Source organism: Condylostylus longicornis, unplaced genomic scaffold (genome assembly GCF_029603195.1).
Source record: "Condylostylus longicornis isolate FDR11 unplaced genomic scaffold, ASM2960319v2 ptg000075l, whole genome shotgun sequence".
NCBI lineage: Eukaryota > Metazoa > Arthropoda > Insecta > Diptera > Dolichopodidae > Condylostylus > Condylostylus longicornis.
In genome coordinates this window covers 2,985,517-3,002,494 of record NW_026578043.1, presented here as the reverse complement: position 1 = coordinate 3,002,494, position 16,978 = coordinate 2,985,517, and the positions used below count along the sequence as shown (strand labels likewise).

Sequence of the window (16,978 nt, the reverse complement as noted above, 5' to 3'; positions counted from 1 at the left end):
TTTTAATAATCACAAGTTATTCAATTTAATCGAATAAAACTATATAATTTGTATTACGAGTATATTTATATTATAGTATGGAACTATAATATAAATATACTCGTAACTCTATATATTATTATGTATATACAACAGAAATTTTATTATTTGTAACAAATTTTATAATTCCCTTCCATACAGATTACAAGACAAAGTATAAAAATCATTGAAAGTAAACTATTTGTCTTTTTTAAATTTGAATTTTTTATTTTAATAATTGAATGATAAAATTTCAGAAAAAACTAATACTCGTAGATAAATGATTTTTTTTAATACCTTTCATTAAAACCAGAAGATTATTTAATATCATTTACTCAAAATTTACAGAATCATTTGATATTCATTTCAAATTTCCTAAAGCACCCATTTGAGAAATAAGAGATTAATTTCAATTTCTGCACAGCCAGTTGTAAACAAAATTTTTTTTATATTTAATTTGCGGAATGTCTAGCTTTTTGTTCTCTTAATGTCTTTATATCTAACAAGTCCCAATGCTCAGAGAGAAACTTGAAAGCACACCTTATTTTATATGGCCTTTTTTAAATCGAAGTGGCTATTTTTTGAGAAGAAATATTAAAATAAATTCACACTTATTATAAAGCAGGTAAAATTTAGAACATATATTTGAAAAATCAAAAAAATATATTAATATTTTCATTGATAATTATTTTAAAATTTAAAAAAAAGCGGAAAAACAACAAACACAACCTTCGCCTTCAACGTTTTATTTGTTACTGAAAGCATTTCATTATTTTTAAGTGAACAGCTTTTTTTCTCATAGGGTAAGTCAACGCAAGATATGGGAAGTACCTGTGGTGTCAAGTTGAAAATATAATTAATGAAAGATAATTCTTAAATATTGATATAAATACATAGTAAAGAAAACATTTGAAGAGGGAATTAGAAAATAATATCTAAAATACAATCAAATATTATTTGTTAAATACAAATTTTATATAAACTTCAAAATTTTACCTCTATTTTTATTTGAAAAAATATTAAAAACTTACTATCATTTATATCAATTACCTAAGAAAAAAAAATATTTAAAATGTTTGGAAAAAACAATCATATATTTTTATGACCGGATTTGAATATTTTTCTATTTTTGAAATAAATGGTATTTTACCAAATGACTCGAAAATTCCGGCTGTAAAATAACAGGTATTTTAAAATTTTTGTTCAGGTATTTTAAAATTCTTTCCGTTTAGAATTAAGATAGGTCATACATACACATGCAGGGACATTTTATAAATAGATTGCTCTTGTTTACCTGCTAATAAAATATGAAAAAAGAGCACAGCAAAATTTTTGAAGCACTCAATATAACATGTTTGAAATAGTTTTAAAATAATTATTTAAAAAAAAATTTATTGGAAGTAGGTACATACATATTTATTTTTAATAATTTAAAAACTAACTGAAATTATTTGAAACAATTTTATAAGTAACGTATGAATAATCGAAATGAGATAATTCAAATTGTTGAAATGTGTCAACCTATATTACTTTTAATAACATTTTTGTTAGCCGACACTACTCAACTTACCTTATTGGGAAATACAAAATGTGCATAAAAAATCATACATCCTTCCTCACTAATATTTGAAACCATACTGAAATATGAATTTGAAATTTTTTTTCATTTTTTCTTTCCTCCTACCTTTCTTTCTTTTTCGTGCAATAGAATTTAAATGGTAAGCTTTTTAAAAAATGTGTATAATATCCTGAGATTTTTTAAAATATTAATCTCTTTTTTACGTAAAAAAAAAGAAAAAAATAATAAAAAATATGACACGATCAGTGGCATTTAAAGAAAAAACCAACAACGAGGCCAAAAATTCGTAACATTTCGTAAAAACAATTGAGTATTGGGACTTGTTAGATATAAAGACATTAGTTCTCTCATTCCCATTTATTCACAAAGTTATACATATATACATAAGTTATACATATATACGTAAAAATCAGAATAAAAATATTTTCAAATTTTCATTATCAATTAATTAGCATTAATTTGAATAAAAATGCAAATATAATTTAATTAAATCATTGCAAAGAGTTGATAAAGAAAAATTTTATTTTAATGATAATGAAAAAAATTCTTATTGAATTGAAAAATAAGAAACGCCATAAGTACTTACTTTGAACCTTATTATTCTGCCGTACGTTAAAATTGGCTTAAGAAAACTGGTATAATATATTTAAGGCAAAACTTGCTGTTGGCAATGAAATTTGATTGGGGAATTTAAAGTAAAATAACTGACTATAATCAACTCCCAAGTATTTCACATTTTGCAAGTTTGTAAATTCTACCTGATTCGGAGACCTAAAACAAAATTACCCTTATTTTTTCTTAATGTAACAGTTAAATTTTTGTATAACATTTCTAAATAAAATTGCACTACATTTTCACTGAAGTTTGCACTGAAATTTCTGTGGTGCTATTTTGCTTCTCAATACGGGGTATATTTCGTTAAACTGGCAGCAAATGCAATCCTGTGATTCAACATTTAGATAACATTTGTTTAATGAGCCCAGTAGTTCGCTACTATGAATATTAAGTGAAATTTGTGAGTTACCTGATCCTTGCTTTCGGCTGTGTTCAATATAAAATCTTTACGTTTCTTGCTTAAGAAAACAACTTGAAAACTTCTACGTCCAATCACACCATTGGTTAATTTGAGTATTGAGAAATTGGAAAGTTGAATTTAATTAATTTTTAAATTAGAGCATTAAGTTAAACCTTGCCGAAGGCTTAATTTAAATCTAGAAAGTAAGTTGCGGTACATTTATCTTACTTTATTGATATTCCCATATTATTATAAGGAAGAAAAGTATTGCATACTTCTCAGAGGCATAACAAAAAATCAACAGAGTTTCAAATTTTATTTCGTCAGCTAAAATTAAGAATTAGATTTTCTGATGACAAGATACCAAATGGTTGAGTGAAGTCGTGGCAATAAAATATCAAAGTAAATTACACTAATAAATTTATTAATTATATATTTTAGAAGCATTAAGTAGGGTGTTTTCTATATAAAAGATCGTAAAACTAATGTAAGTTATAATTTGATTTTCTTATTTGTGGGCAAAACATTACTAAAATTTTATTTAAATGTGAAACTCAAATAAGAAAAACCAAAATACCTTACCAAGAAAACTAATATCAGAACGCCATTTCCATATATCATAATTTATTTTCGAACAATGCTGCAGAAATAATTCCAAAATTATACCAGAAATTTATAAAGAAATCTTAAAAATCAAATATGAAATATAAGTTTACACGTTTTCAGATTCAACAAATTGTTAGGTGATTTAAGTTATCAATTTAAAATATTTTAAAAAATAAAATAAATATATTTCTAAATATTTCCTTCAATTGGTTCATTGCTACTTACAAAAATATGAGTTACATAAATACTTACATACATGCTTTATAATAGTAAGGTAATATTTATAGTAGAAAACAGAGGAAACATGACTGTTAATTATCTTGTAAACAACGATTTAAATCAACATTTACCTTTATCCTTCTGTAAAATAAACACAATATTGAAGAGATACATTTTGTTAAGTTGAAAAAAAGAAAAAAATAAAAAAAAAAATAAATTAAATAAGCAGGAATTAAAAAAAAAAGTTGTTTATATTTAAAGCAAAAAGAAAGGTGTTGATAAATCATCGATCATTCATATTAGACACACACACACATAATTCTATATACTAGCTTCAATTTTAAGTAGCTTAAAGAAGCAAAGTTTTTTTTATTAATATACACTTATCAATGCTTATATCAGCGGAATGCAATTAATCAGAGCGAAATAATAATTATTAATTATAATGGTATTTGTGCTTGCGTTTGTGTCAATATATTTACGTACTTCTTTTACTTGTATTTCCTTTTTATATACTGATATTTTATCAATCACTATTCTTTAGTATTCACATACATCATGATAAAGATATTTGTTTCTACAATTGTGAACTTTAGGTGGCGGATAAATTGTAAATGTGCTTAAATTATGGTTTTTTTAAATTTAAGTTCAACAATGTTGCCCTCGTTATTGAAAATAATATCAATTTTAATGTGTATAAGATCATCATCCGTATAAGATCATAAATGTGTATAAGAGCATTTTCTCCCGAAATCTGTATTTTTATTATTTTTATACCATTTTTGTTGGTAGACTTATAGGATATTTTCTGAGAAAAGGAGAATAGTAAAAATGCGACAAAAACATCAAATTCAAAATTATTTTAACTATGATTTTACAAATTGCTTTATTAAATCTTTAGTTCCTTTAGTTCCATAATCTATTAAAATTATTACGACCTCCCAAAAGTATGCAACATGTAACACGAATAATTAATAATATTTATATGCTTAAAATGTAAAATAATTAGAGGAAAACAATTTTTCTTTAAGTTATTAAGGCAAGTAAAATTGATTACGAGGTATTCCGTTTTAAACATACATTAAAAGTAATAAAAATTGGCTTTATTTACTCACATATATATTAGACTTTTTTTACTCTTTTAACAAATATTATTCTAGTTGAAAAGTCTTACGTAAGAATATAAGTCTATATTAGCATGAGTCACATGTTTTCAGTAACAACACTTTTATCAATATACGAAGGCTTCGATATATCAACAATGAAGAAATGTGTGGCACATATTTCTTGAAATTTTTAGTTTTTGAACATATTACATTATCAAAATAGAAGACAATAAATACACAATATACAGTTATTTTGTGCTGTCACTGATTAGAAAAAACTTATCTTCATTTATTTATGACAAAGGTGAAAAGAAGAGGTTCATATAAGTAATATCAAATATGTCTTATATGTGTAATTTCTGAAAGAAAAATTATATATACTTTGAACAGTTATTGTTTATGCTTATGGGTATATAATGTATACTATACGTCTATGAATATTTTACTCAATTACCGAGTATCTTCGTATACACATAATTTTATTTGTGTATAGTTTAATATGATTGTACGAAATCTTATGCATGCATTTACGAGTACGTTAATGTGTAAAGTATAATAAATTTTATCTTATCAAAATTAAATAAATGTTGGTTAGTTAACTATAGGAGTTATAGGAGTTGTGACATGACGTATTTATTAGAATATAATTGAAATATTTACATTAAGTTTTTGTGTATTAAGCTATTAAGTAAATTGTATGCGCATTTACAGTGAATAAGAATGATTTTCGAACATAAGTGTTTTGAAAAAATTAATTTAAATCTCTTAATGTGTAATAGTAGTAGCCATATGGAGCCTATATAAAATTCTTCCGATATTGGAACGATAAAAGTAAAAACGAAATAGATTTCGTGTTTTTAGGTATTTACGCTAATTATTTAAAAGAAAATGTAGAGGAAAACGCGCATTTCATATTACAATTAAGCCATTTTCTAATTTTCAACGCTTTCATTAAGTGCGATAAAGGAATACGTTATATCATTTAATGAGAAATGTATTCTTTCGTCTTATAGAATATTTTCAACTGTATGAAATGGCCACTTAAATAAAATTCAAAAAAAAAATAATTATTAACCAAATTATGCTAAATACTTGATTGTTAAACAAATAATCAGCTCACATAGTCAGATTCATATCAACGAATTGTTACTTTTATAAAAGTTCGTAAGAGTTCGGTACACGAAAACTCTTAAAATTTATAACTATGCGGGAATTTTTATGAACGTCACTGTAAGTAAATAAGCACAGATAATTATTGTATAAGTTTTTTGCTTATATGATTACCTACAATTATATGAAAAGTATAATTTTTTATTTGTTTGAAACATGATAACGTTCAGTTTATTTTGTACTTAGTTATTCTGAAATTGATTGATTATGACTACCAAAAATATTTTCAAAAGTAATCGTATTATATCAATTGCCTCTATCTGAATTTTTTTTCATTATTTTGTTTACTTATACTATTTGAGTACCTACGTCTATGCATACATAGAAATTTTATCAGATTAATGATAGTTGCTTAAAATAGATAATACTTTTATATGGTGCTATCAATAACCTAGAAAAATGAAGATAGTTAATCAATATCATTTTTATTTTCTGTGTGTTTTGTTCCTTTAGTTTTGTTATTGTTTAGTGCTTTCTTATATATATTTTTGGATAATAAAATATTATTTAAATTAATGATGAAAATTACAAATTATTTTTCAAATACAATTACTTAAATATAATTTTGTAAAAATTGTTTTGAAAAATATTAAAATTATTGTTTGCAGCAAGATATATACCGACATATACTTTCATTTTAAGAAATTTTTTTTAATATTGTGCTTAATAATTTAGTAGAATCACTTATTCGTAATTATTTAGGAAGAGTTTATATATTAAATTTTTGTTCCTTGGAACAATTTTTAACTCCGTTTCTATATAGCTAATTACTGCACAATATTAATGAAAGTGCAATAGGTTCTTAAGCTGGTCATTTAAATTTATTTGAAATTACCAAGTTTTTAAATTCCCTATAGTTTAAATCAAGTTGAATTTGAAATTCGACTTGATTTAAACTAGGTAAATTCATTTTTAGCTTTTAGTTTCTAGAATCCTCGGTCAAAACCAAAATCAATTTTTAAACTCTGTAAATGCAAAATTACAAGGATATGCTTCCTCTAACGGCAGCCTGTCGAATTGATTATCAAAACTAGCTTTTATTTTTAATCAATTTTTTGTAATTCTTATGTCATAATTTCTCCTACATTGCAACTTGGATGTGGGTCTGAAATTTTCAGGGTTTATTAAATTTGATAAATATTTTGTTTCACTAGAACAACGTTTCTTTGTAACTCAAAGATTGCGTAATGTCAATTTTCAGTTCCCTATTTCTTCGACTTTATAAGCCTTATAAAACTTCTGTAAAATTTACCTTAAAATTACTATTGGTATTGCAAAATAAAATGACAATATAATTTAAACTATATTTTATAGTAGTACAAATTTTTCAAAATTTATTACTATAAGATTTCTCGCAAATGCATGCAAAATTATTTAGTATAGTAAGAAGATTTTTTAAATAAATTTTTGTCTTTTGTGGGTAAGCTGTAGAATTTAAAATGTAAACGGGAAATGCTTTTGATTATAGATAACTTAAGTTATGCTCTCTTAACAGAATCTCTGTTATTAAATCTACTTAAAACAGAATCATATCGAACATATAATTAACTATCGACTTTTAAATATAATTTATGTAATAAACATTTTTCTACTCTAAGTTTATTGAAAAATTGTCAAAAGCACATGTTGGAAATTTTTCAACAACTGCAATTCATTTTATATTTCAAATATTTCAAATAAATTCTCTTTTAATGAAAAATGAGTAGTTTTATACATGCCTATTAAATATGGTCATAGCTACGTACCTTCATAAAATTGAAAAAAATTCTCTATCCACTTTATAAACTTATAATTTAACATTATAAGTACATACTTTATATAGGTACATATCTATTATATTGTAAAAAGGTATCAACTAGTAGATGTACATGTATAGCTTAATGTAATTAAATATATAGTTGTGCAATCATTAAGCATTCGAAACATTCAATAATCACGTCTCTGCAGCGGAGAATAATTTATAATTTTTTCCTGCCAACAAGATAATACTCGTAATTTCTTTCTCCCCATCATAAATATTTTTTTATGAGTACTATAGATTTAGTTTTAAAATTTAAATGCTAAAATACAATAAAACAAACAAATATAATAGTTATGCTGCTAAAGTTGTTTATGACATATTTATGGTGAGTAATATAAAATGCGGTTACAATTAACAGCAGAATTTATAGATGGAAAATACAAATGCAGATACATATATGTATGCATTTAACTGCAACATTGTTGCAAAAAATTAATTAATTTTTATGAATGAAATTCAATACTTTGTTATTGATAATGGATAACTTATTTTATATTTTAAATTTTAAATTTACTTATGTGCTCTTTTTAATTTCTTGCAATTTTGCCCATAAAATATTTATTTCTTCTTTAACATTTTAACATAATATGTAACATATACATACATTCATGCATTTCATGTATAGTAATTACTTAAGTTGCAATAATATGTGAACTATGTTGAAGGTTATTTTGTGGTAATTATTGTAATATTTAATATGATAAGTACTTAAAGTATTTAAACGTTTTAAATGATTGTGTCAAAATGAATTTTTAATAGAAAATTTCTAAATCTTTTCAAAATTAGAGTTATTATATTGCGAGCTGCACCTCAGTTGTATAATATAATATGGATACGCACTTTAAGTTAGAGTTGCAGTATACGAGAAAAACTATGGTTCTAATTTAAAACTACAGAATGCTTTCACAATAATTTTTCAATTGATTTTAAATAAAGTTGGGTCAAACCAATGGTTTGTATTGTAGCAGTTTTCCCTTCAACAAGTGAAAATTCTGCTTTTTAATACAGTCTATGTATACCTGCCACACTATTAAAATAATTTTCTTTCATATGCGAAACTATTTCTAGCATTGCATATATTTATGATGAATAGTTTATGTAGTTTTTAAAATAAAGCAAAAATAAATATAAAGAGGGGCTAACATTATGCTCGATTTTAAGGGTTAATTGCGTAAGTTAAGTGAGTTAAGAAAAATAATTATATTTTTTAATGTTATAGAACTTACCGTTAGCTTTTTGGGTAAATTTGGTAAATTTTTGGTAAATTTGGAAAAGCTTGTATTTCCGGAAATATAAGACGTCAAAAATTTGAAAAAACGGATTTTATGTAACGGTAAATTTTAACGGCCATTTTGTTTTTTTAAAGTTCGAGTATAGTACAGTGTGATAGAAGAAGCAACCCACTGCTTTTCTGCGTTTGTAAAATTTGAAAAATACATATGGTTCTACTACAGTAAATAGTTGAGAAATGGCATTTTTAGGGTTTAGTGGGATATAATTTTTAGAGGGGGAGAGATATGTAAATATTATGTTCTACGAAAATTAGTTTCTAGTAAAGATCTATGTACATATAAAATTTCAGGTTTCTCTCTTCAAGGGTGCAGAAGTTTTGTAAACAGACACAAGGACAGACGGACGGAAGGACGGATGGACAAATGGACGGACAGAGTGAAACTTATAAGCACTTTTTTTCAAAAATTTTTTGGAAAAGTGCTAAAAAGATATAGCTAGTGCGAACTGTACCGTAAGATTTAAAATAATTTATGACAGAAACAAATTTAACTTAAGTACAAATAAGAAAATATTAAGAAAATTCTATTTTGTGAACCATTTTTTCATTTCAGGCATTTGAAATAGAAACTGTAAGCTGTAAACCTTCATATTTGTTTTCTATTTTTATTATGATTAAGTATGCCATGCTTGTACCATAACTTTCATCAACGTTTGAACTATTGAAGGTAAAGATTACGAATTTTGAAATCGACTTTATTTCGTAGACATGTTAGACCATTGTTAAAATGGAATATCAAAATAGCTTGTATTTTTTTGTGAAAACTGTTTCCAAGATTTTAATGCAATGTATTCAAAGTTTTAAATGTAATTAATTAAATTTTTAAAATTTTTAAATTTTGCATCATCATTCATTAATATCATGTAAATTTTTGTTACAAATCTCTATACTTATTATAATTTCTAATTAATTAAAATTCCAATCAGCTACACTAACAAATAGAATTTTCTTGTTCAATATGCTTATTTTTAGTCGTATATTGCATTTTAACTACCCATATTTGTATTTATTTTGCTTTAAGTTTTATTTAAAATTCATACGCTATTTAAGTAAGTATAAATTACATTTTCTAAGTACTTATCTAATTTAAGCTATTGTAACATATGGAGTAACAAGCAACCAAAACGGGTGGGTAACCAAGTATATTAAACTATTAAGTACATTAGGTTCTATAACACTTAAAAATGCAAAATATAAAATAAGCACTAACGATATATAGTAGTAAATCTACCTTGAACTAACCATATAAGATAGAGCATTGTATTAGTATGTTAAACTATCCAAAAATTTTATAAACAGATGTGTTGCCAAACCATAGTAACTAACAACTTTAGTAAGAAAACTAGTTTAGATAAGGTTGCTGTTTTTTTGTATCTCATTTTATTGTATTATGTTGATAGAAGTAATTCATTGATATTTTCTTTTGCTTGATGCATGTTACTTATCTACTTAAGAAAAGTTGAGAATAAGTTTACCATTAGAACGCGTTCAATCATAAATTGTTTATTTGTTTATTTTATTCGTTTATTAAGGCATATAGTACTCCTGGAGAACAGGACGATTTCTGTGACGCCATTGGTTTTTTTGAAGTTATGTTTCATTTGTAGTGCTTTGAAAAAATATAAGACCAGAAATTGAAAGACAGAAGATGCAAATGTTATCGTTATTCAAAAATTATCATTTATGAGTGTAGAAATGTATCTTTATATCGTTAAAAATAGATTTATTAGAGTTTCCATTTAAAAGTAAAAGTAAATTTTCGTCTTTTACTATCAAAAAGTAGAACGAGCCATATAAGTACGCCTATGTATGTGTATTAGATATTTGAAACATAAATTGCTGAAAATATTACAAGTCTGTATGTATGTGAATGATTTTAAATATAAAAATATATATATTCAATTTTTCTTACCTTTAGAGTTTAGATTAAGTGAAAAAAAGAATCCAAAAATTATTCGTTTTGAACAAAAAAAATCAACACCTAAAATGTTAATAATACTGATTGTGTCTTAAATCGTCAAAAAATTATTTATACGTTATTCACTTTAACACACTTAAACTTTTTAATCACTGTATTTATTCTTCTATGTCACTCTATAAGTTATGGAATAGATATAAGTTACGGATAGATATTTTGCAAGTTTCTTTTTGTTTTTTGTTTTTTTTTGGATTTTGTTTAAAAAATTCCATTAACTAAATTTAAAAAGACATTTTAAAACACCACAAACAAATAAAATATTCGCAAATCATTTAAAGTATGTACTTATGTAAAATACGGTGTTATTTTTATTTTTTTCATTCTTGAGCTCCTCGACGAAACTACAATTGACAAAGTTATAGAAGAAACCAGAAGAAGTTTACTTTTTTTTTTTGTTTTAAGTCAATAACACATTGGCACACTAGTATTTATTTCGAAATGACACTTTTTTAATAACTATAATTAAGTATAAAACATAAATAGTTACTAGATCAGTTAAGAATTAAGCTCAATTTTATCGAATTATAACCAATTATTTATTCTGTCTTCTATTCAATACTTATTATAAATTAAAGTATTTGACTATACTGTTAATTAGTTCATGTTAAGCATATGAAAATAAAAAATTAATAAAATGGTAATTACTTGCAATTGAGTAAACTTTAATTACTTGTTATAAAAAACTTTGATTTTCAGTCTTCAAAATTATGGTCAATTAAATGTTATTGTTGTGGAATATTGATTTCTGTTATAATATCGAACATTTAAACTTTCCCTATATACTTGTACATTTTATGGCAACTATTTATAATGCTATAAAACTTTTTCAAATTATAAGCTTTATTATCTAAAAGAAGTCTAAAGTAGCATCATTCCAAATGAAATAGAGACAAAAGACAAAACTTGATAAGTATTTAAAAAACAAAAATTTAAATAACAAAGAAAATTATAAGAAAATTTTATTGCTAAAATACAATAAAAATAAAAAATTTATGAAAATTATCTTATTATAAAAATATAAAAATTTTAATGGCACAATATGAAGGTTAACATATTTGACCAATAAATATAATATTTCAAATGTCATTATTGTAAACTGAACATTCATATATGTATATATGTTTGTAAATAAATATATACATGCACATATTTTGTCAAGTGTGATAATTTGATATTATGAAGAAAAATTTCGTTTAAATTATTTAAAATATCTATTATTATAACTGAAGCTTTTATGATAAAATTTACATATTTTATGAAACGGTTTTAAAATATGTGGTATACCTATAAAAATTTTGGTACTAAATAAAAGCTAAAAAATTAAACTTGGTGTTTTTTAAAGTGTCATTAGTTGGAAAAAATTTGTATTTGAAGTAATTTAAAAAAATTGTTTTCAAATTTTAGGTAAAAAAAATATTTTTTTTGGGCTCTGATTCTGTTGTGTGCAAGCTATTTAAAGTTCTAATACAAATTGTCTCTATCGTAACAATCAAATGTGAAAATATTAGTTGTGATAATAAGCTAAAGTTATAAGTTTCAATTAAATTAAATTAAATTGATATTCCGAAACGGAAAAATTTGAGGGATTTTGTAATTAAAACTGAATTTGTAAAGTTCTAGTTTTGCTCAACTTTTCCATTTTTAGTTTGGTTTGAATGTGTAACTGCAAGGTTTTCCATTTCAGTGATATAGAACTTAGTTAGTCGACTTAGATCATTTTTTGTTATTGCTATCAATAAAATTGGGGGCTATTATAAAACAGCATTTCTTGTATTTGCTTTATAATATATTTTCAATTAAATTGGAAATGTGGATTTTCTTTAGTATGAATTCTACTCATGATATTACCTACTTATGTCATAAAATAATTATAAATTAAAGTATAAAATTTCTTTATTGAACCCCTTTAAAATCATTCTATTTCTTGAACAAACAAAATATAAAATCTTTCATTTTTATTACACTTATATGTAACTATTATTTGGCTATTTTTTTGTACTTTGATTCTTTTTATTTCAGACTTTTGTTTTCCAATTATTCAAATTATTTTTGTTATAGATAAAATTATACTTGAGCCTGTGTGCTTATTTATGCATATTTTTATAATCCAAACTTAATTTATTTAAGTATATGAGTTATTTATATGTACGAATATACCTAAATATACCGCGAAATTGTAATAAAAATTTTTTATTTGATATTTCAAAACGAATAAATATAAATTTAACATGCACATACAAACACATTTATTCGCACTTTGATTCTCAAATAGACAGGTAATCACCATTCTATTACAATAATAATGAGTAAACACATAAATGTGTTATGTATACTATACGTGTGTATATTATGTTTGTAAATATTTCCATAGTAAGCTAAATATGTATAATATTATTGTCATATTTGACATTTTAAGTACATTATGATTGTTTATATTTTAAAGAAAAATACTCTTTGATAATAACAATCATTATTATTTTACTTTAACAAATATTTGCGTAAAAATAATATTTAATTAAGTCCGAAAAAAAGTTTAAGTTTATTATTTAGTTTTTTCTTTTTTTTTAATTTTGCTCTTTAATATTCATTTGAAAAATTAGTTAAATAGCTTTTAAAATAAAATAATGAGTTTTAAAATAAAAAAGGCTAATATAAAATCTAATATAATCTACCTTGAAAAATAAATTATAAAAATAAAATACATTATGTGTACATGCGTATATAAGAATGTAATTACAAACTCTTATTGGAGAAAAAAAGAAAAAATTAATAGGAATAAAAAAACCAATATGGCTAGTCAAAACATTGAGTTGAGATAAAAATTCTCTTTTAAGTTTTACGTTCCACATAGGGGAAAATTCAAAACACACAAACACAATGCAATTGAAAACAAATAATTAAATATTTTTATATTGTTTGCTGTCAAAAAAAATCTCTCAGTAAAATTCTTTTTCTCTCATTTCTCTAATATTCCTGTTTTTCAATCTAACTCTCTCAAAAAGGGTGAAAGACTCAAAATATACAATTTAAACACATGCAAACAAAATTGAGGTTTTTTTTTATTACGAAAGACCATTTGTGTTTTTTTTTAAACAAAACCAAATTACAAGAAAAAAAATGAGATAATTGAGAATATTTTATTGATTTTCCTGTAAAAATAGAGTTTGAGTGATGATTATGTTTGTATGATTCTGTGTGCATATTATTTTTCCTGTCTATAACAGTACAATTTACAATATGTGACGTGATTTTTTTACATTCTCAATTATTAGCAAATAGTTTTTCTCCTATTAAATTAGGCATTTCACATAAATTGAAACAATTTTTACTAAATTTTAAAATACTAAATTTTTTAAAATAAAATACATCTAAAAATTTTAATTTCAAAATAAAATTTCAGCAAAAAATATTTTAAAATTAATGTAATATACTTACATTGGCAAAAAGAAAACAAAATCTATTTAAACTTAGAGTATATCACATCAGAGACGGAGAGAAAACAAACTTTAAAGAGAGAAAAATACGTCAAAACAATATAAAATGAATATAAAAAAAAGAGCAAAAAATTTATAAATAAAAAATGTCAAATATTAGGAATTTATTAGCCGGCGTCTGAACTTCACTTTGATATAAAAAAAAATTAAGTACAAAAAATAAATAAAAAAAAAACATTATCGATTTATAGCAATGGTGCGACTGCTTTATGCTCGTCTCCAATAAAAATCTCTGAATTTTACAAATAAAATACATAAAGTTTTTTTTTATTATTAAATAACAACTTAATTTTTGCTTTTTAATTTTTTTTTAAATGCTTCTTATGTATTTTGTATATTATGGCAAACTTTATTTCAAGTAATATTTTAAAATTAATTTGAGAGGTTTCCGTCTCCACAATATTAACAGTGTTTATTGTACATTCATATTTAATTTTTTGTATATTGCATTGAAAATAAATATTTAAAATTAATTTCTCTATATTTAAAATTAAAACTAAAATCAAATGTATTCATACTAAATTTAGTTTAAGCAAAAAGAATATCATTATTTTATTTTACATAGCAAATCTTATGCAATGCGACAATTTTACGACAACAAAAAAAAATGTAGACAAAATTGTCTACTCGTAAGTAATAAAGATGGCAATGACGTCTATAAAGTATGTATGAAAAGAATATAATACCTAGAAGTATAAGTGAAAATACATAAAATGAAGACTGACTAAAACACACTGCACTTATTGAACTAATTAATCTTTTAATCCGAAATATTGCACAATTAATTCAGAAGATAAATTGTTTTTGTTTTTCGTATATTATGTTTCTTCATATTTTTTTCTTTCGTTCAATTTTTAATTCAATGTTTAATTCAATTTTTTCATATAATACGAACATAGACAATGCATTATTATACAAATATACATACGTCTAAGTTATTTGACTTTAATTTATGTAATTGTATTCAAATATGTATATACACTTATTTGTTATTTATTTTATATGATACATACGTACACACATAATCAAATATTATTTTATTATTAATGATTTAAAATTTTTTTAATGAGAAATTAAAAAATAAAATATGTTTAATAATACCGTTAATGAAAAAATTTATTTTTCTTTTATATTTAATTCTTATGTTTTTTTATATTTATTTAAAAAAATAAAAAATAATACTATATATCCGCCCGCATCTAAACCGATTGAAGGTTCTCAATAAACTGATTTATGGTAAAGATTTTATGCTCGCGATTTAAAAAAATTAAGAGATAAAAAAATGTTTTCTTTCAATATATACACTGTTATACTCGTATCTTTATATATAAAAATATATTTATCTTTTTACATTTCCATTTCCCATATCCAATTGGATTTTTGCTTTTATTCACTCACAATATTTTTTTCTCTGCTTCAAATCTCCAAATAGAGTGTTGTTTGCTTACAATTTTACATATAAAAATATATCTCACAAAGAGTAATTCAAAAACAACGAAGAGGTAATAAATATCCATTTATACTTACCTTACTACCTTACTAAAAATGTATCTGAATCTGATATAACATGTATACTTATGCATTTATATTGATAATGATTTAAAGATTTCAATCCACAAAGATTATGGTTGCTGAAAATATTTGTATGTAGTTGAAAATCATTTTGTAATTGTATTTATTTTGTAAATATTTATGAATATGCAAATAATAATGAAATTATAATTCTGGGAGAGAAAACGTTGCGTCGAATTGTTTTGAATTGATAATGTCTCAAGTATAATTCATAAAATTATGAAAAACAGTAATAAAATGTATATTATTATATCTTGAAAATTTACATAGTAAATGTTTTGTTTATTTCAAATGAATAGAAATTACACGAAAATGTTTAAAGTTTATTAACTAAGCAATTAAAAATTGTACTAAATCTTAAAAACTGAAATTTTTAATATTTAGCAATTTAAAGATATATAAGAGATCAAGAATATTTGATAAAATAAAATGTTGCATGAATTGATTTCATATGATAAAAATTAAATTGTAATATAATATAATATACTCTTATAATAATAATGAACGCACAAAATAGAAATTTTTAGTTTCGTAAAACAATAAGAACCAAAAATAAAGTATAAAAATACATTACATACTTTTAGGCGGTCATATTTGTTTAACAGATTTTCATATTGTCTAGACCCTTAATTATAATTCGGTATTTAAAATAAATAAATTAATTCCATGGAGAACCTGCTTTTAAATATAGCGGTGCGAAATTGAAAGTAGGTCCTATATTAACATATTGGGTTAAAAAATTTAACTAAAGGAGCTTAATTAGTTTCTTACGACATATTTTGGCGAACAACCAAACCACATTTTACTCATTGTTTCTTCTTTCGTTCATTTATTTCGTTTTGAAAAATTGTTTGGTATTAAGTATAGTGCACTGAATTGAATGAATACAATATTAAAATATATGACAGATGGGGCTATAATATAAAAAAAATTGATTCTTAAAAGTATGGATTGTATAAATATTCTAGTCGTTATTTGTTATTTGATTATTGTTACAATTATACATTAAGTACAAGACACTCATAAAATTAATGACTATTAAACTAATGCATACATTAAACTATGACCAAAATTTCGTATTCATCTCATGCCGGGTTCTGTCTGGGCAGTATTTTTTATTTAAATTATT

General features: G+C 23.4%; 1 protein-coding gene across 1 annotated transcript in view; it reads right to left on the bottom strand.

Moving 5' to 3' along the window:
- LOC129612551 (frizzled-2-like) overlaps positions 1–15,498 on the bottom strand; it is a 256,524-nt gene extending 241,026 nt beyond the window's left edge. Inside the window, exons 1-2 of the mRNA XM_055526212.1 lie at positions 15,379–15,498; positions 10,718–11,370 (exon numbers count right to left, since the gene is read on the bottom strand). The gene's annotated coding sequence lies outside the window, so the exon portion shown is untranslated. The remainder of the gene's footprint in view (positions 1–10,717; positions 11,371–15,378) is intronic.
- Between the last annotated feature and the right edge of the window lie 1,480 nt (positions 15,499–16,978).